General features: G+C 46.3%; 1 long non-coding RNA gene across 1 annotated transcript in view; it reads right to left on the reverse strand.

Moving 5' to 3' along the window:
- Nucleotides 1-300: 300 nt before the first annotated feature.
- The window catches only part of LOC149471114 (uncharacterized), a 359,643-nt gene continuing 339,570 nt past the window's right edge, over nt 301-20,373 (reverse strand). The window contains exon 3 of the long non-coding RNA XR_016307486.1: nt 301-570. This is a non-coding gene — a long non-coding RNA (uncharacterized LOC149471114). The remainder of the gene's footprint in view (nt 571-20,373) is intronic.

Raw genomic sequence — 20,373 nt, forward strand, 5'->3', positions numbered from 1 at the left:
TTAAATTTTCACGGGAACTCTGTGTAATTAGGTCATCACATAACTCTTCAGAGAATGAAAAACTCCAGGCCATGGTGACTGTGTATTGCAAACATAGTTCCCATAGCTGGCATGAAACAACGATCTGCAAAATACTGTGGTCCTAGCCGGACATTTTGAGACAATAAAGAAAGCAAACTTTAAATTACAGAATATGGAAGCTAAGTAGACATGATGATAATAAAGCAGAACAGCCAATACAGGGTCAGATGGTAGGAAAAATAGTATACAGGATGGTATAAAGAATTTGTGAAAATGTGTGATTTTTAAAAAAATTATTATTATAGCTGAAATCTGGGTTGTAGAAAGAGTAAGTCTACATATTAAAAGGCTTAAATGCACATTTTATCTAGGGGATGATGAATAAGGAGAATATCTTTCCTTATTCCTTGCTACATTAACTGCCTTATTCCTCTGATCCTCCTTGGACGTTTGGTCCTGAATTGTATATATAGACATCAGAGAGCTATGACCGGTGTGGTAGTGCAGAGAAGCGACTTCAGGGGACCAGTCTTATGAAGAGGAGGAAGTCTGCAAGAGAAAGGAGTAAGGTACTGTAAGTATTTCTCCTTATTCCAATGCCCCTATGCTGTAAGGAAAGGTTTAACATAAAAACAAAAGACTATTCCTTCCGTTATTGTTGGTTGGGACAGTTGACAACATAAAAGCCTTTGTAACCATTTTTTTTATTGCAAAGTTTGTTAAAAAGGGTATATAGCAGCGTACAGAGGGTTTATCCAGAATTTTTGTGTTAATATGTGGTCACACCCTTTTAGCACCCATTAGATTTTATGCACGTAAAGGGATCTCAGCACAGGAATATCTTGTTTCTGTTACATTGCAGGTCAGAGGCCAGACCTAAACCTAGTAGCTCTCCCCACTTTGTGTCTGTTTTCCCCACATTGTGTCCACAGTAGCATTTGCGTTGGCAAAGCAGAATAGGACTGGCCAGGAGGGATTACTTTGATGCAGTTGGCCAGCATAAACATGTATTGCAATGTGTGTGAACAAAAAAATCCCTGTTTTTTACTACAGAGTTTGCTAAAAAGTGTATATAGCAGTGTGCAGAGGGTTTATCCAGAATTTCTAGTGTTAACATGTTGTCACACCCCTTTAGCACCTAATAGATATAGCATTTACAAGCTATTGGGATCTGAGCTCAGGTATATCTTGTTTTAGGTGCTCAGCAGGGCCCCATTTTATTACCGAGTGTGAGGTAGTAGAGATACGCTGGACAGGTGATGTGGGCATAGGCTCGTGTCCCTTCAAAATGCAACAAGTTTCAGTGAAGGTGTACATTGATACAAGGACAAGAGAGTTAACTGGAGTGCAGTTTATTGTTCAAGTGTGCATGGTGTACCGTCATCTCTAAAGTTGGGGTTCTGCATTAAGGTTGAGTTATCCCTGAAAGTGACCCCTGCCTTATCTAGTGGTGTTGATGAGCACGACACAGTAAAGATATCCCATGTGTAAGGCAAGTGACCCTGTTCAAGGTACCTAGCATAGCCCAGAAGAACTCACACCGGGGTAGGCCTCCCATGTGGCCTACACTTGGTGCCCAATGGGGAGGGGAACATGGAAGGAGTGTCACCCACCTGCCCTATAAGCGCTTTCCTCCATTGCAGCAGTGGACAGTCCTTTGGCATCCTCACGTCCAATGCAAGGGAGGACTTTTGGTTTTCCAGAGTTCAGGACTTCATGCTGCAGCTGCACTTCTCCATTTCACCTGATGAGTGAGCCTAAAGTACTGATAGGGAGGGGGGTCTCTGTACCAGTGGAAAGCTGAGCGGTCTGAACTGCTGTGGAGGGGGAAGGTGTGTACTGAAGGAGGAGGTCTGTACTGTAATGGTCGTGCATACTGGGCACACCAATAGCTGTGTGTGTAGCAGTCACTTTGTCACTAGTGCCCCATGCCATTTATGTCATAAGAAGCAATAGCCACAGTGACCCCCCCCCCCCCCCTTCCTTCAGTTTATACAATACACCTGCACACCAGGACCTTATCATCAGTCCATTGATCAGACACACAGCCCTTTCCATGAACTAATCCACATTCCCTTCTGGGAACCCTAATGTGTGCACCGCCCTACCCGTGCCGCCATTGGCATCTACAGCTGTCGATCACCGGGTCTAGTCAGAGATTCCCCGTCGGCACCATTTTAGGAACACTGACAGGGAAGAGGTCTGTATGTAAACAATACAGATCTCTCCCCTGTCAGCACCAGCACGCTGCTTTGTATTGCTCAGCAGAGCAATACACAGCAGCATGCTTACATAGTACATCACACACAGCACACAAAGTAAAACAGCACACAGTTAACCCTTTGATCGCCCCAGATGTTAACCCCTTCCTGCCCAGTGTCATTAGTACAGTGTGAATGCTTTTTATTAGCACTGATCACTGGGGATGTCAGTGGCAGTTAGCCAGTTTCCCTCCAGTGTCAGAATGCCCAACGTAGTCCCGCTATAAGTTGCTGATTGCTGCCATTATAGTATACAAAAAAATTCCAGTATGTATACCGCCATTTGTAGATGTTATAACTTTCATGTAAACTAATTAATTGACACATATTGGGAGGTTTTTTTTTAGCAAAGGTGTGTAGTAGAATACATTTTGGCCTAAATTTATGACGAACTTTGATTTTTTAAATTTTTTTATTGGGTATGTTTTATTTCAAAATTGTCAGTCTTTTTTTGTTTATAGAAATATATTTATATTAAATTATAAAAAATAAAAAAAACACAGAGGCAATCAAATACCACTGAAATAAGGCTCCATTTGTGGGGAAAAAAAGAACATAAGGTTAATTTGGGCGCAGCATTCCATGACAGCGCAATTGTCAGGTAAAGTAACACAGAGCCATATCGCAAAAAATGGCCTGGTCAGGAAGAGGGGTAAATCCTCTGGAGGGTAAGTGGTTATACTAGGTCAGTGTAGCTAGCTAAACAAATAAATAATACCTTTTGTTAATGAACAATACCTTCTTGGATGTATTTTTATCCTTAGTATAATAAATATTCCATCATCAGGTTGGATTCTTATCAAAGCTGTTGCAGGAACAGTATATCTTTAAACCACATACATATGACAACGCCAACTTTTGCTGATCACACCCACTTTTCATCATGGCGCACCACATGTAGCACATTCTGCCACTTTAAAAGGGTCCCTCTTTGTCAAGTTCAAAAGTTGAGAGTTATGCAGTGCTGGTATTTTCCAGAAGTAATCTAATTCAAAAGGCACACTTTTCAGGGTGCAGTTTAGGCATAATTAATATTTCTAGATGTGTCCAACAACATGGGAAATCTTCACTTTAACTCTGGTTGACTTTAAGTGTACGTGTCTTCATAAAATGTACTGTTGTGCATACTAAAAAGGATACTAAAAAGGGCTGCAAATGATTATTTTGACTACAAAATATGTAGCATCACATCCATTTTTTATGCTATTTTTATATGTAGTAAAGCATGACATATACTTTTTCACAATGATAGCATCAGTGATACAGAGAACCAGATTATTAAATGTGAAGACAAGGTTGATGTAGAAGGGTAATTTAAAGACTAGACAGACCAGTAACATAACAAGCAATTGACCTTTTGGAATGTGGTAGAACATTGAGGTTTCTGAGAAAAAAAAAAAATAGATAAACATATTTAAAGACAAAAGATTAGGGATGCACCGATATATCGGCGGCAGAAATGTATCATCTGTAAAGTGTTATAGGCATTTTGTTGATAGGAAAACAGATGCCGATAATGACTGCCAAAAACACGCGATTTTACCCGTGATTTTACCGCATTTAGGGTGCATTTGTCAGGTTATGTGTCTCAAAAAAATGCATAAAAAATGCAACGTGCATGCGTTTTTTATGCTTTTTTTTGCTTGACTAATGCATTTTTGGCCTGGTTCACACCAATGAAGTTTGCGTTTTGTCCACTTTTTTTTATGCAGTTTGCGTTTTTTTGAATGCTTTTTTTTGCCAACTTGTTGCTGGGCAGAATAAAAATGCAAAACACATCAGAAACGCAACACATGTGCATTTTTGCTTCATTTTTGCTGGGTTTTCTATGCATTTCAGGCCTGGTTCACACTAATGCAGTTTGTGTTTTGTCAGTTTTGCAGTGCTTTTTGCAGTGCATTTGTGTTTTTGCACGTACATTTTTGAAGAATTTTTTTATGCGATTTGCATGTTTAGAATTTTTTTTGTTCAACTTGTTGCTGGGCAGATTAAAAACACATCAAAAACGCACACGTGCACATGTTTTCAATGCATTTCAGGCCTGGTTCAGAGCAATGCAGTTTGCATTTTGTCCGTTTTGCAGTGCTTTTTTGCAGTATGATTTGCATTTTTGCAAGTGAGTTTTTGCCACGTTTTGAGTTTTTTTAAATGTTTAGTTTTTTTTGGCCATCTTGTTGCTGGGCAGATTAAAAACTCATAAAATGTAACACTTTTGCGTTATTTATGCATTTTGAATGCATTTCAGGTCTGGTTCATCCAATGCAGTTTGCGTTTTGTCTGTTGTGCAGTGCTTTTTGCATTTTGCATGTGTGATTTTGTGGATTTGCATTTTTTTTATGTTTTTTTTTTTGGCCAAATGCAAAATGCATCAAAAATGCATCAAACGTGTGAAAAACATGTCAAAAGCACACCACATGTATTTTCTGCAGCATCTCCATTGAAGTCTATTGAACCAAAAAAGCAACGTTTTGCATTTAAAAAAGTCCCTGACCCTTTCCAAAATCACATGAAGCTACTGTAAACAAAAGTAGTTGTGAACATGTCCCATAGGAAACCATGTTAAATGAGCTGTAGTGCCTTTCTGCAAAAAGCATACATTGGTATGAACCAGGTCTCAATGGGGAGGTGCATTTTTGGGCCGTTTTTATTTTTACACTCATCAAATATGCACCAAAAATGCAGGAAGCAGGATTTTTAACACCGCAAGGGAATCTCAATAGACCAGTGTGAGGACATACATTGAATTTAAAGGGATGCATTTTTCTTGAGCTCTTTTATTAATGCAAAAGCGCTAGTGTGAAAGCAGCCTACTGGCCAAAAAGGTGTTGAAAATAAATTCATATTCATTTAAATTCATGATATTAATTAAAAAGTCAAATATATTACACTTACAGATACAAATATATATATTTTTAAAAACTGTTCATTTCAGTTTAGGTTTTAGTTTTTGGCTAAATGCATCCTGAATTTTCGGTTGTGGACCAGAATTTTCATTTCAGTGCACCACTACAAAAGATACAATAATTTTACTAATTGCAAAGAATTCTTCAAATGATCACAGTCCCACAGGCAAAAGAGCTAACACACAGCTTACACACGGTCTGCAGATATTCCAATTAGAGGTGGAGGTTTTAAGTTCCACCAATTACTTTGGTGGAATTTTTAATGATGCAGTATGGTCACTCTAACGTTTTGAACCTGACCAGTTGGAGGTTCACCCTGCTCATGGGGAGCCCACTCTGGTCAAACTCCAACCCTCTACCCTGCCCTACCACTCTCTGTCCTGCTTTTTTTCCTCTCCAAGATATTATTTTTACAACATCAAGTTTCTGGTTTTGCATATCTGACCCTTACAGACCATGCCTTATCCTTGCATATCTAGTATTTGGATGTTCCACCATTCTCTCTAGCCCTTTAAAGGATTTCAAGTCCTATTAGTTATCACGGATCCATTGATTTTACCCCATACCTAGCTCTACTCAAAGAGATTGTATAGTCCTTAGAAGGTCTAATGAGGTTACGACTGTCTTTTCTATCAATTAAGGCTTGTAAGTCTCATGTATGCCACTTGTCATGATGAGTATCTCTGCAAGAGTAAATAATTATTAAGCATTTGTAACTAGACTATATATTGTTTGTCCTATAAAAATTTATTGAAATAGAAATAAAAGCTACAAATAACTCAAAAGCCTTTATCTGTACTGTTCTAATGTTAACACAGTGAAGTCTTGGTTCCTAATGGTTACTATTTTAAAGAAGGACTGTATATTAAATGAAGCTATGTTTACAATGGGAAACGAATAAAAACTCTTACACTGGCTTTGTCAATACAAGCAATACATGTTCCATTGATAACCAATTGTTGTAGCTAGGTACAAGGATAGGAGAACAGGGCAATAGTCATGAAAAAAATATTTACTGCATGCCCAGCATTGCCAGCATTCTCTGGAAGCCTGGTTATAATTACATGATTCAAAAGATTTGCAGTTTATCATATAAAGAATGTTGCACAATCTAGAAGTGACAGTTTTCACTCCCACCTAGCTAAAATAAAAAACATGACTTAGAATAGAATTGGGGTTTAAAGAAGCTGTCTTATATATGACATGATAGAATTCTGGTGGTTGAATGTTAAATGATGTCCCTGTGAGTGGATGTGGGAAAACCAGTCAGGAGACATCAAAGGTAAAAAATAAAAATAAAGTTTTATGCCAGCAGAGGCCTCAGTGGTTTAAAGGAGTCCTTTATGGCGGTTGTATTTGGACTTTAAATATTGTATGCACACAGATGTCAAAATTTGCTTCTAGAAGCTCAGACTGATACCCTATGCTATGACGTACATCAGTTTGTGTAGGATGGTTACCACCTTTATGAGGAGCAGAGGTTGGTGTACTACTTATTTGGGACCTGGAGGTGACCAGAAGCAGCTCCAGACAAGTCACCACCTCCTTGGTTTATGTTGTGGGGGTATTAGTGGGGTTATCCTTGTCAGCAGATAAATGTTCCCTGGTTTATGGGCTATGTGTCAGGGAATTCCAGTGAGACGTTCTAAAGGAATTCCAGTACGGTGACTGGCACATAGATATGCACATGTGCCTAGCATCTCTTATAGAAATGAGCATAGGCCATTGACCCGGATTCTTCCTTACCTGATCTCAGATTCTGCCCTTGACTTGTTGCCATTTCTTGACCCCGCTTGTTCCTAACTTCGGCTCTGCTTATGATTTGGTACCTCACTGCCTGCCTGTTGATGACCCTGGCTAATCCTGTGACCTCGCTTCTGTCTCTGATCTTGGTTTCCCGACCTGTCCGAGTGGCAGCTCGGCTGACTGCTGTTGCAGCTCTTCAACCTGCTGAGTCTGCTAAAAGCTCTGACAAGCTACACATCCTGGACCTACAGCACAAGTGGCGTACCCCTTTAACCTCGGCTGGACTACTGAGCACAGCTGCTGTTCCTGACCTGATGGTTCACCAGTCTCCTTGGAGCCACATCTCCTGCTGCAGGATCTCCTATCAACATCTATTGGCAGTCGTGTTCCTCCTGTCCCTCAGCACTCTGTTCCACTCTCAGTGGGGCCTCGGTTGGAGATACAAGAGAGGCCAGCCTTGTCATTTCTATCTCCTTTCAGGTACATGACACTGTGCTAGATTGGCACATATGTTTTTTCAGAGATGTAAAGCTGACCAATGTACCAGGCATGCAACTGCAACTTCTGTGTTGTACTCTGATGCTCAAGAGTCTGAATAGTAACTCCACACTTGGAAACATATAATCAGAGTGAACCTTAAGTGTGTTTCCTGCATTTCTAGCTATAATTAGTAGCTTACATCAGTGGGTTGATTGATCAAGCACATGATTTATATTTCTATTAATAGTGAAGAAGTTGATTGCATTTTCCCAAAGCTACCTTAACGAGTTTTGTTTTGACTTCTTCAGAATCAACAGTACATGATGTGTTCTCTTACCCAGGGGACAAAGTACATGTACTACTTTGCCATATCTCCTTTTATGCTGTCCAAGGCTAGTTTTGAGATCAGACAGGGCATGTCGTCTTCCTCCATGACCATCAAACAACACAGCTAGCAAAGAGTTGGCTGCTTGGACCTACAGCATTTTTCTCTGTTTCCAAGCACTTGCACTCTTGAACATTTTTGCTGACAAGTTCCCCCTTCCCCTATATTCCTACTTAGATGCTTGTTTTGGACAAGTGCTTGGAGACAGAGAAAAGTGCCATTTGTCAAAGCAAATGTCTCCTTACTAGCTGTGTTGTTGAGGGATGCCCTGTTTAATCTCACAGTTAGCCTTTTACAGCACATAGGATGATGGAATAAAGTGCTACATGTATTTTTCCCCCCTGGAGAACACATAAAAACTTAACATGATAATGACTTTTGATCAGTTTTATTTAACCAATTCAATACCGGGCAATTTTACACCTTCCTGCCCAGGCCAGTTTTCAGGTTTCAGCGCTCTCACACTTTGAATGACAATTGCACGGTCATACAACATTGTACCCAAACTAAAATTTTATCATTTTCTTCACACAACTAGAGCTTTCTTTTGGTGGTATTTAATCACCACTGGGGTTTTTATTTTTTGCTAAATTAACAAAAAAAGACCAAAAATTAAAAAAAAAAACAAGTTTTTCTTTGTTTCCGTTATAAAAGTTTGCAAATAAATAATTGTTCTTCATAAATTTAGTCTGAGATGTATTCTGCTACATGTCTTTGGTGCAAATAACCCAAATTAGGATGTATTTTTAAGTTTGTAGGAAAGTTATAGAGTTCACAAACTATGGTATAGATCTGAATATTGATCAATATTAGATTACAAAATCTTCAGTTTTATTCAGATTAGTTGATGCAAAAATGAATATACTCCGCAACAAAAGCTATTACATCTAGCATTTTGTATGACCTCCATGATTTGTAAGGACAGCACCAAGTCTAGGCATGGAATGCACAAGTTAGCGACATATTGCAATATCTATCTTTTTCCATTCTTCAAGAATGACCTCTATTAGAGTCTAGATACTGGATGGAGAGTGATGCTCAACTCGTCTCTTCAGAATTTCCCATAGGTGTTCAGTTGGGTTCAGTTCAGGAGACATACTTGGACACTGAATCACTTTCACCCTGTTCTTCAGAAATGCAACAGTGGCCTTAGATGTGTGTTTTGGATCATTGTCATATTGGAAAAGTGCACGACGATCAGGGACACGGAGTGATGGTAGCATCTTCTCTTTCAATATAGAGCAGTACATCTGTGAATTCATGATACTATCAATGAAATGAAGGTCCCCGACACCAGCAACAGTCATGCAGCCTCACAGAAGGACACTGCAACCACCATGTTTCACTGTAGGCACCATGCATTTTTCTTTGTACTCCTCACCTTTGCGACGCCATACAGAAGCCATCCATTCCAAAAACATTTATCTTGGACTCATCACTCCAGAGTGCAGAGTCCCAGTAGCCTTCTTCTTTTTCAGCATGGGCCCTGGCAAGTGCTACACAGGCTTTTTTGTGCTTGGGCTTTAGAAGAGGCTTCCTTCGTGAATGGCACCCATGCATTCTGTTCCTCTGCAGTGTACACCATATTGTGTCAGGGGAAACAATCATCCCAGTTTGGCTTTCTACTTCTTTAGCTAACTGCACAGAGCTTGCATAGTGATTTTCTTCAACCCTTCCCATCAGAAGACGCTCCGTTCGAGGTGTTAACTTCCACGGACAGTCTGGAGGTCTCTGTGAGATGGTTGCAGTTCCATCTTTGTTAAATTTCTGTATCACTTTTGCTACAGTATTCTGACTGATAAGTAAAGCTTTGCTGATCTTCTTGTAGCCTTCAACCTTCTTTTGTAATGAAATTATTTTCTTTCTCAGGCTTTGTGACATTTCTCTTCTATGTGGTGCCATTGCTGACAGTATGAAATGGGAAGGGGGTTTTCTTTGTTAAGTAACACCCTTATATAATAAACTGTCTGCTGGACACCTGTTTAATGAATAATTAGACTCACCTGTAGTTGAATTCATGTTAATTTTGAATTCAGAATTTTGTTCTCTAAAATATAGCTTTGCTCTTAAGACACTCTTCATTGGAGTGTATTCATTTGTGCAATATGGTCTTGAATTAATTTGTTAGGAAAAATACTTTTTTGTTTGTGTGTGTGCAAATTAACAAATCTTGTTTGCAATCAATGGGCCTCATTTGTGGGAGTATTTTGCAGTATAGTGTCCCATAGAAAATGTTGATTCTGAAAGGAAAGCAAAGGTTTTCTGCAAATCTGTTGGGGTGTACTCATTTATGCTGAGCACAGTATATATATTATACATATATATATATATATATATATACAAATAAAATATAAACTATATATAATAAAAACACATCTCACACTGCTGTTAGCACCTCTCCATCATCCACATTCTTCAAATGTTGATTTGATTTTGTACAAATGAAAGCACTGGTAATGTAAAAAATATAATAGTGCTAAAAATAGAAACATTTTACATCCATTCATAATTGCAAAACATTTTGTTTCTTTTCATTTTAGGAAACAGCAATGTTTACTTCCATCGAAACATTTGTTGCTAGTTTTTTGATAGAGTGGGCTTGTATTATTATTAGAGATGAGCGAATCGAACTTGGCGAAGTGGAATTCGTTTCAAATATTAGGAAAATTTCGATTCGCGACGAATCCGAAAATTAGCAGACTTCGGATGCGCGAATCGAAATTTTTCCTAAAATGGCGGCGACATGTGCGGCGACGGAGCGGGGATCTCTGGGAAGGCGCGCAGACAAGGCGCGCTGACCCATAATGCATTCATTCATGACATGTGATCGCATTAGCCAATCAGCAGCCAGCCAGCCAGCACTGTGTAATGGTCGAGCTATAAATTGCGGCCATTTTAGAATTCTCCATTTGCCTCCAGTCATTCAAGAGAGGCAGACCTGGCTGTATTGAAGGAGAGAGTTAGGGACACAGAAACGTTACTTAGGGCCACAGAAACGTTACTTAGGGCCACAGAAACGTTACTTAGGGCCACAGAATCGTTACTTGGGGCCACAGAAACGTTACTTAGGGCCACAGAAACGTTACTTAGGGCCACAGAATCGTTACTTAGGGCCACAGAAACGTTACTTAGGGCCACAGAAATGTTACTTAGGGCCACAGAATCGTTACTTAGGGACACAGAACCGTTACTTAGGGCCACAGAAATGTTACTTAGGGACACATAATTGTTACTCAGGGACAGACACAGAATTGTTACTGAGGGACACAGAATTGTTACTGAGGGACACAGAATTGTTACTGAGGGACACAGAATTGTTACTCAGGGACAGACACAGAATTGTTACTCAGGGACAGACACAGAATTGTTACTCAGGGACAGACACAGAATTGTTACTCAGGGACAGACACAGAATTGTTACTGAGGGACACAGAATTGTTACTGAGGGACACAGAATTGTTACTCAGGGACAGACACAGAATTGTTACTCAGGGACAGACACAGAATTGTTACTGAGGGACACAGAATTGTTACTGAGGGACACAGAATTCTTACTCAGGGACAGACACAGAATTGTTACTGAGGGACACAGAATTGTTACTGAGGGACACAGAATTGTTACTGAGGGACACAGAATTGTTACTCAGGGACAGACACAGAATTGTTACTCAGGGACAGACACAGAATTGTTACTGAGGGACACAGAATTGTTACTGAGGGACACAGAATTGTTACTCAGGGACAGACACAGAATTGTTACTCAGGGACAGACACAGAATTGTTACTCAGGGACAGACACAGAATTGTTACTGAGGGACACAGAATTGTTACTGAGGGACACAGAATTGTTACTCAGGGACAGACACAGAATTGTTACTCAGGGACAGACACAGAAATGTTACTCAGGGACAGACACAGAATTGTTACTCAGGGACAGACACAGAATTGTTACTCAGGGACACAGAATTGTTACTGAGGGACACAGAATTGTTACTGAGGGACACAGAATTGTTACTCAGGGACAGACACAGAATTGTTACTCAGGGACAGACACAGAATTGTTACTGAGGGACACAGAATTGTTACTGAGGGACACAGAATTGTTACTGAGGGACACAGAATTGTTACTGAGGGACACAGAATTGTTACTCAGGGACAGACACAGAATTGTTACTGAGGGACACAGAATTGTTACTGAGGGACACAGAATTGTTACTCAGGGACAGACACAGAATTGTTACTGAGGGGCACAGAATTGTTACTGAGGGACACAGAATTGTTACTCAGGGACACAGAATTGTTACTCAGGGACACAGAATTGTTACTGAGGGACACAGAAGTGTTACTGAGGGACACAGAATTGTTACTCAGGGACAGACACAGAATTGTTACTGAGGGACACAGAATTGTTACTGAGGGACACAGAATTGTTACTCAGGGACAGACACAGAATTGTTACTGAGGGACACAGAATTGTTACTGAGGGACACAGAATTGTTACTGAGGGACACAGAATTGTTACTCAGGGACACAGAATTGTTACTCAGGGACACAGAATTGTTACTCAGGGACAGACACAGCATTGTTACTGAGGGACACAGAATTGTTACTCAGGGACAGACACAGAATTGTTACTGAGGGACACAGAATTGTTACTCAGGGACACAGAATTGTTACTGAGGGACACAGAATTGTTACTCAGGGACACAGAATTGTTACTGAGGGACACAGAATTGTTACTGAGGGACATAGAATTGTTACTGAGGGACACAGAATTGTTACTCAGGGACACAGAATTGTTACTCAGGGACAGACACAGAATTGTTACTCAGGGACACAGAATTGTTACTGAGGGACACAGAATTGTTACTCAGGGACACAGAATTGTTACTCAGGGACACAGAATTGTTACTCAGGGACAGACACAGAATTGTTACTGAGGGACACAGAATTGTTACTGAGGGACACAGAATTGTTACTCAGGGACAGACACAGAATTGTTACTCAGGGACAGACACAGAATTGTTACTGAGGGACACAGAATTGTTACTGAGGGACACAGAATTGTTACTGAGGGACACAGAATTGTTACTCAGGGACACAGAATTGTTACTCAGGGACAGACACAGAATTGTTACTCAGGGACACAGAATTGTTACTCAGGGACACAGAATCGTTGAATTAAAGAGTATGTCAGACAACATGCAGAGGAGTGGCAGAGGAGGCAATGTTTTAGGAGCGAGCAGACGTGGCAGCAGAGGAAGGGGTCGAGGCAGCACTAGTCGCAGCCAGAGGCCAGTGCTCCCGGTGTCATCCAGCGGTCGTGTCTCCACCGACAACCCTGCCATGATCGATTGGTTGGCTCGGTCGTCATCCTCTTCCCAGGTCACCTCTGACACCTACAGCCAACGGTCGGTGGGTACGTCAGACACAACCGTTAGTTGGCATGGCCCGGGAGCAAGCCCACTGAAATCACGTGTCCTCTACCTGCCCCTGTCCTTTGGTGTTCCCTCACCAAGCGAAGTATCGCATGCTGTGGGCTCAGCCCCACTGTACAGTGAGGAAGAGCTAACAGAGGGCGGTCAGGAACGGGGGGAGACATCCGCCTCTTCAGCAGCCAGGCGAAGAAGTACTGGCGAGGAGAGTGGCTCGGTAGCCGGTCTAGAGACAGGTCTGTCTCCTGACCCACACGCAGCCGAGGGGGCTAGTAGTGAGGCGGAGACCCTAATTGATGATGATGAGGCTGATCGCACTTGGCAGCCTCGTCGTCATCAGGCTATTGCTTCCGCATCATCAGGAGAAGAGGGTGGCAGCTTGGCAGCGAGCAAAACAGTCGGTGGGTTGCCCAGGAGGCAGCAGGGTCGCAGCAGTGTCAGTGGAGGCAAACGGCCATGGAGTAGAGCACCAGCTCCACTGCAGCCTACCACCACGGCCAGTAGTGATGCCGGTGTGCACGGAGGAAGTAGCAGTCAGCCAGTGAGGAGTATCGGGGGCAAAGTTTCCTACTCGGCGGTGTGGCAATTTTTCGTCAAGCCGCCCGAGGAAGTAAACGTAGCCGTATGTCGACTATGTGGCCAGAAAGTCAAGCGTGGCCAGGGGGCCCATGTTGGGACTACAGCGTTGCGTCAGCATATGCAGCGTCGCCATTTGGTGGCCTGGGAAAACTGTGATAAAGATACGGCGGTTCTGCCTGCCCCAGCCCCCGCTCCATCACCCGCTCCGTTACTTGCTCCGTCACCCGACGTTAATCGCCCTCTATCAGCCAGTCAAGGCTCCAACACCTCTGCTGAGGGGAGTTGTCGCTCGTTGGCATCTTCCGCTCGTTCAGATGCTCCTTCTCCTGCTACTCCTCTTCACGGATTCCGTCAGCAGTCTTTCTTGGAATCCGTTTCCAAGAGACAACAGTTTGCGAGCACGCACCCGACGGTGCAAAAGCTGAACGTCCTCCTGTCCAAGTTGCTGGTGCTGCAGTCCCTCCCTTTCCAAGTGGTGGACTCAGCACCTTTCCGAGAAATGATGGCTTGTGCCGCACCGCGGTGGAGAGTGCCAAGCCGTCATTTCTTCGCCAAAAAGGCAGTGCCAGCCCTGCATTCACATGTAGAAGAGATGGTGGGCCAGTCTTTGAGCATGTCGGTCTCTGCCAAAGTGCACGGCAGCGCCAACGTGTGGAGCTGTAACTACGGTCAGGGACAGTACATGTCATTTACGGCCCACTGGGTGAACGTGGTGCCGGCACAGCCGCACCAGCAACTTGGACAGGTCACGCCGCTTTTGCCTCCACGTTTGCACGTCCTTGGTCCACAAAAGATGTCCGCCTCTACCACCTCTTCTTCCGCCGTGTCCTCAGCCGCCACCCCCGTGCCAAGTCCCATTACCCGACCGGCATATCACATGTGCAGGGCGCAACGGTGTCACGCTGTGCTGCACCTGGTATGCCTTGGCGAACGTAGTCACACAGGGGAGGAACTTCTCAGTGTAATGAACAGAGAAATCGACAGATGGCTGTCTCCGCGCAAACTGAAAATCGGAACCATGTTGACCGACAACGGAAAGAACATGGTGTCTGCTCTGCGTCAAGGAAGGTTGTGCCATGCGCCATGCATGGCTCACGTGTTCAATCTGATTGTCAAGCAGTTCCTAAAATCCACCATCCCACTGCAAGACATCCTTAAAATGTCACGTAAACTTTGCATGCATTTCAGCCATTCCTACACCGCAAAGCACACCCTCCTTGAGCTGCAGCGGCAGAACAGAATTCCACACCATCGCCTGATCTGCGACGTTGCAACAAGGTGGAATTCAACCCTACACATGTTAGACCGCCTTTACGAACAGCAAAAGGCCATCACCGATTTCCTGATGTTACAAGCGGATAAAGGTACTCCCCTGTGTAACTTCGATGTCAGCCATTGGCAGCTCATGCGTGACACCTGCCGCTTGCTGAGACCCTTTGAGGAGGCCACGCTATTCGTGAGTCGGCAGGACTATGGGATGAACAACGTCATTCCTCTGTTGCACGTCCTGGAACAAATGCTGTTAACAATGGCTGGTCAGGGTGCGGTAGACGTGGCGCACAGATCTCAACGCCACATGACCCCTGTGGGGGCAGGACAGGAAGAAGAGGAGGAGGTAGAGGAGGACATTTGTGCTCAGGAATTATTGAGTGAAATGGGTGGTTTTTCCACTCAGCGGACAGGAGTGGAGGAGCAGGAGCATCTGGTAGAGGAGGAGGAGGAGGAGACAGAGGACCCAGACGCACCGTGGCAGTATGCTGTGGAGATGGAGGCAGGGAGTCCCTCGCATTCCTTGGCACAAATGGCCCATAGCATGCTCAGTTGCTTGCGTAGCGACAGCCGAATAATAACCATCAGACAGAGGGATGACTTTTGGCTGTCCACCTTGTTGGACCCTCACTACCGTTCAAAAATGGTGGCCTTTTTCACACCTGCTGAGAGGGAGGCCAAAATAACGTACTATAAAAACCACCTATGTAGTCAGTTGGTCTCTGCCTTTCTGCGCCAACGTCCATCCTCAGACATTGTGGGCCCTGTGCGCTCGCGTTCCGCTGCCATGGCAGCAGGGGAGGGGTGGGGTGGTAGGAGCAGTGGCAGCTCCACCAGCAGCGGCTGCCTCAGTCTGCAGTCGATGATGAGTAGCTTTCTTCACCAGCGCAGTGAGGAAACTACTAACCAGCCGCAGCAGCAGCAGCAGCATCAGGTGGACCTGGAGCAGGACCTCAAACAACAGGCTTGGGCCTACTTGGACAGCACCCTGCCAACTGAGGTAGACAATCCCCTTGACTACTGGGCAACGAAACTTGACCTTTGGCCCCAACTAGCTGAATTTGCCCTTGAAAGGCTGTCATGCCCGGCCAGTAGCGTGGCATCGGAGCGCGTGTTTAGTGCGGCAGGAGGTATTGTAACTCCGCGGAGGACACGACTGTCCACCCAAAGTGTGGAGAGACTCACGTTTGTGAAAATGAATCAGGCGTGGATTAGTCTGGATTTCAAACCACCAGTTCCTGACACAACTGACTAAATCCGCCATGAATCATGCCCCAAACATGTTAACTCTGCCATGTGCCACTTTCAGGTCTCCTCACACTGCTGGTGTGTTCCATTTTGTCATAGGGTGCTGGCAGATTACGGGACTCCCATTGCTGCTGCCAGGCCCGTAATCTGCCATGGGCCCCTGTACCGCCTCCTCATGCTGCTGCCAGGTCCAGAGTCTCTCATGGGTCCCTGTACGGCCTCCCATTGCTGCTGTCTCCATCGCCACACTCTGCCATGTGCCACTTTCAGGTCTCCTCACACTGCTGGTGTGTTCCATTTTGTCATAGGGTGCTGGCAGATTACGGGTCTCCCATTGCTGCTGCCAGGCCCGTAATCTGCCATGGGCCCCCATACCGCCTCCTCATGCTGCTGCCAGGCCCGTAATCTGTCATGGGTCCCTGTACGGCCTCCCATTGCTGCTGTCTCCATCGCCACACTCTGCCATGTGCCACTTTCAGGTCTCCTCACACTGCTGGTGTGTTCCATTTTGTCATAGGGTGCTGGCAGATTACGGGCCTCCCATTGCTGCTGCCAGGCCTGTAATCTGCCATGGGCCCCTGTACCACCTCCTCATGCTGCTGCCAGGTCCAGAGTGTCTAATGGGTCCCTGTACAGCCTCCCATTGCTGCTGTCTCCATCGCCACACTCTGCCATGTGCCACTTTCAGGTCTCCTCACACTGCTGGTGGGTTCCATTTTGTCATAGGGTGCTGGCAGATTACGGGCCTCCCATTGCTGCTGCCAGGCCCGTAATCTGCCATGGGCCCCCGTACCGCCTCCTCATGCTGCTGCCAGGTCCAGAGTCTCTCATGGGTCCCTGTACGGCCTCCCATTGCTGCTGTCTCCATCGCCACACTCTGCCATGTGCCACTTTCAGGTCTCCTCACACTGCTGGTGGGTTCCATTTTGTCATAGGGTGCTGGCAGATTACGGGCCTCCCATTGCTGCTGCCAGGCCCGTAATCTGCCATGGGCCCCCGTACCGCCTCCTCATGCTGCTGCCAGGTCCAGAGTCTCTCATGGGTCCCTGTACGGCCTCCCATTGCTGCTGCCTCCATCGCCACACTCTGCCATGTGCCACTTTCAGGTCTCCTCACACTGCTGGTGTGTTCCATTTTGTCATAGGGTGCTGGCAGATTACGGGCCTCCCATTGCTGCTGCCAGGCCTGTAATCTGCCATGGGCCCCTGTACCGCCTCCTCATGCTGCTGCCAGGTCCAGAGTGTCTAAAGGGTCCCTGTACGGCCTCCCATTGCTGCTGTCTCCATCGCCACACTCTGCCATGTGCCACTTTCAGGTCGCCTCACACTGCTGGTGTGTTCCATTTTGTCATAGGGTGCTGGCAGATTACGGGCCTCCCATTGCTGCTGCCAGGCCCGTAATCTGCCATGGGCCCCCGTACCGCCTCCTCATGCTGCTGCCAGGTCCAGAGTCTCTCATGGGTCCATGTACGGCCTCCCATTGCTGCTGTCTCCATCGCCACACTCTGCCATGTGCCACTTTCAGGTCTCCTCACACTGCTGGTGTGTTCCATTTTGTCATAGGGTGCTGGCAGATTACGGGCCTCCCATTGCTGCTGCCAGGCCCGTAATCTGCCATGGGCCCCCGTACCGCCTCTTCATGCTGCTGCCAGGTCCAGAGTCTCTCATGGGTCCCTGTACGGCCTCCTATTGCTGCTGTCTCCATCGCCACACTCTGCCATGTGCCACTTTCAGGTCTCCTCACACTGCTGGTGTGTTCCATTTTGTCATAGGGTGCTGGCAGATTACAGGCCTCCCATTGCTGCTGCCAGGCCCGTAATCTGCCATGGGCCCCCGTACCGCCTCCTCATGCTGCTGCCAGGTCCAGAGTCTCTCATGGGTCCCTGTACGGCCTCCCATTGCTGCTGCCTCCATCGCCACACTCTGCCATGTGCCACTTTCAGGTCTCCTCACACTGCTGGTGTGTTCCATTTTGTCATAGGGTGCTGGCAGATTACGGGCCTCCCATTGCTGCTGCCAGGCCTGTAATCTGCCATGGGCCCCTGTACCGCCTCCTCATGCTGCTGCCAGGTCCAGAGTGTCTAATGGGTCCCTGTACGGCCTCCCATTGCTGCTGTCTCCATCGCCACACTCTGCCATGTGCCACTTTCAGGTCTCCTCACACTGCTGGTGTGTTCCATTTTGTCATAGGGTGCTGGCAGATTACGGGCCTCCCATTGCTGCTGCCAGGCCCGTAATCTGCCATGGGCCCCCGTACCGCCTCCTCATGCTGCTGCCAGGTCCAGAGTCTCTCATGGGTCCCTGTACGGCCTCCCATTGCTGCTGTCTCCATCGCCACACTCTGCCATGTGCCACTTTCAGGTCTCCTCACACTGCTGGTGTGTTCCATTTTGTCATAGGGTGCTGGCAGATTACGGGCCTCCCATTGCTGCTGCCAGGCCCGTAATCTGCCATGGGCCCCCGTACCGCCTCCTCATGCTGCTGCCAGGTCCAGAGTCTCTCATGGGTCCCTGTACGGCCTCCCATTGCTGCTGTCTCCATCGCCACACTCTGCCATGTGCCACTTTCAGGTCTCCTCACACTGCTGGTGTGTTCCATTTTGTCATAGGGTGCTGGCAGATTACAGGCCTCCCATTGCTGCTGCCAGGCCCGTAATCTGCCATTGGCCCCCGTACCGCCTCCTCATGCTGCTGCCAGGTCCAGAGTCTCTCATGGGTTCCTGTACGGCCTCCCATTGCTGCTGTCTCCATCGCCACACTCTGCCATGTGCCACTTTCAGGTCTCCTCACACTGCTGGTGTGTTCCATTTTGTCATAGGGTGCTGGCAGATTACGGGCCTCCCATTGCTGCTGCCAGGCCCGTAATCTGCCATGGGCCCCCGTACCGCCTCCTCATGCTGCTGCCAGGTCCAGAGTCTCTCATGGGTCCCTGTACGGCCTCCCATTGCTGCTGTCTCCATCGCCACACTCTGCCATGTGCCACTTTCAGGTCTCCTCACACTGCTGGTGTGTTCCATTTTGTCATAGGGTGCTGGCAGATTACAGGCCTCCCATTGCTGCTGCCAGGCCCGTAATCTGCCATTGGCCCCCGTACCGCCTCCTCATGCTGCTGCCAGGTCCAGAGTCTCTCATGGGTCCCTGTATGGCCTCCCATTGCTGCTGTCTCCATCGCCACACTCTGCCATGTGCCACTTTCAGGTCTCCTCACACTGCTGGTGCGTTCCATTTTGTCATAGGGTGCTGGCAGATTACGGGCCTCCCATTGCTGCTGCCAGGCCCGTAATCTGCCATGGGCCCCTGTACCGCCTCCTCATGCTGCTGCCAGGTCCAGAGTCTCTCATGGGTCCCTGTACGGCCTCCCATTGCTGCTGTCTCCATCGCCACACTCTGCCATGTGCCACTTTCAGGTCTCCTCACACTGCTGGTGTGTTCCATTTTGTCATAGGTGCTGGCAGATTACGGGCCTCCCATTGCTGCTGCCAGGCCCGTAATCTGCCATGGGCCCCCGTACCGCCTCCTCATGCTGCTGCCAGGTCCAGAGTCTCTCATGGGTCCCTGTACGGCCTCCCATTGCTGCTGTCTCCATCGCCACACTCTGCCATGTGCCACTTTCAGGTCTCCTCACACTGCTGGTGTGTTCCATTTTGTCATAGGGTGCTGGCAGATTACAGGCCTCCCATTGCTGCTGCCAGGCCCGTAATCTGCCATGGGCCCCGTACCGACTCCTCATGCTGTGACGTTGCAACAAGGTGGAATTCAACCCTACATATGTTAACCGCCTTTACGAACAGCGAAAGGCCATCACCGATTTCCTGATGTTACAAGCGGATAAAGGTACTCCCCTGTTTAACTTAGATGTCAGCCATTGGCAGCTCATGCGTGACACCTGCCGCTTGCTCAGGCCCTTTGAGGAGGCCACGCTATTCGTGAGTCGGCAGGACTATGGGATGAACGACGTCATTCCTCTGTTGCACGTCCTGGAACAAATGCTGTTAACAATGGCTGGTCAGGGTGCGGTAGACGTGGCGCACAGATCTCAACGCCACAT

Source organism: Staurois parvus, unplaced genomic scaffold (genome assembly GCF_062004578.1).
Source record: "Staurois parvus isolate SC_StPar_1 unplaced genomic scaffold, SC_StPar_1.0 ptg000029l, whole genome shotgun sequence".
Lineage (NCBI taxonomy): Eukaryota > Metazoa > Chordata > Amphibia > Anura > Ranidae > Staurois > Staurois parvus.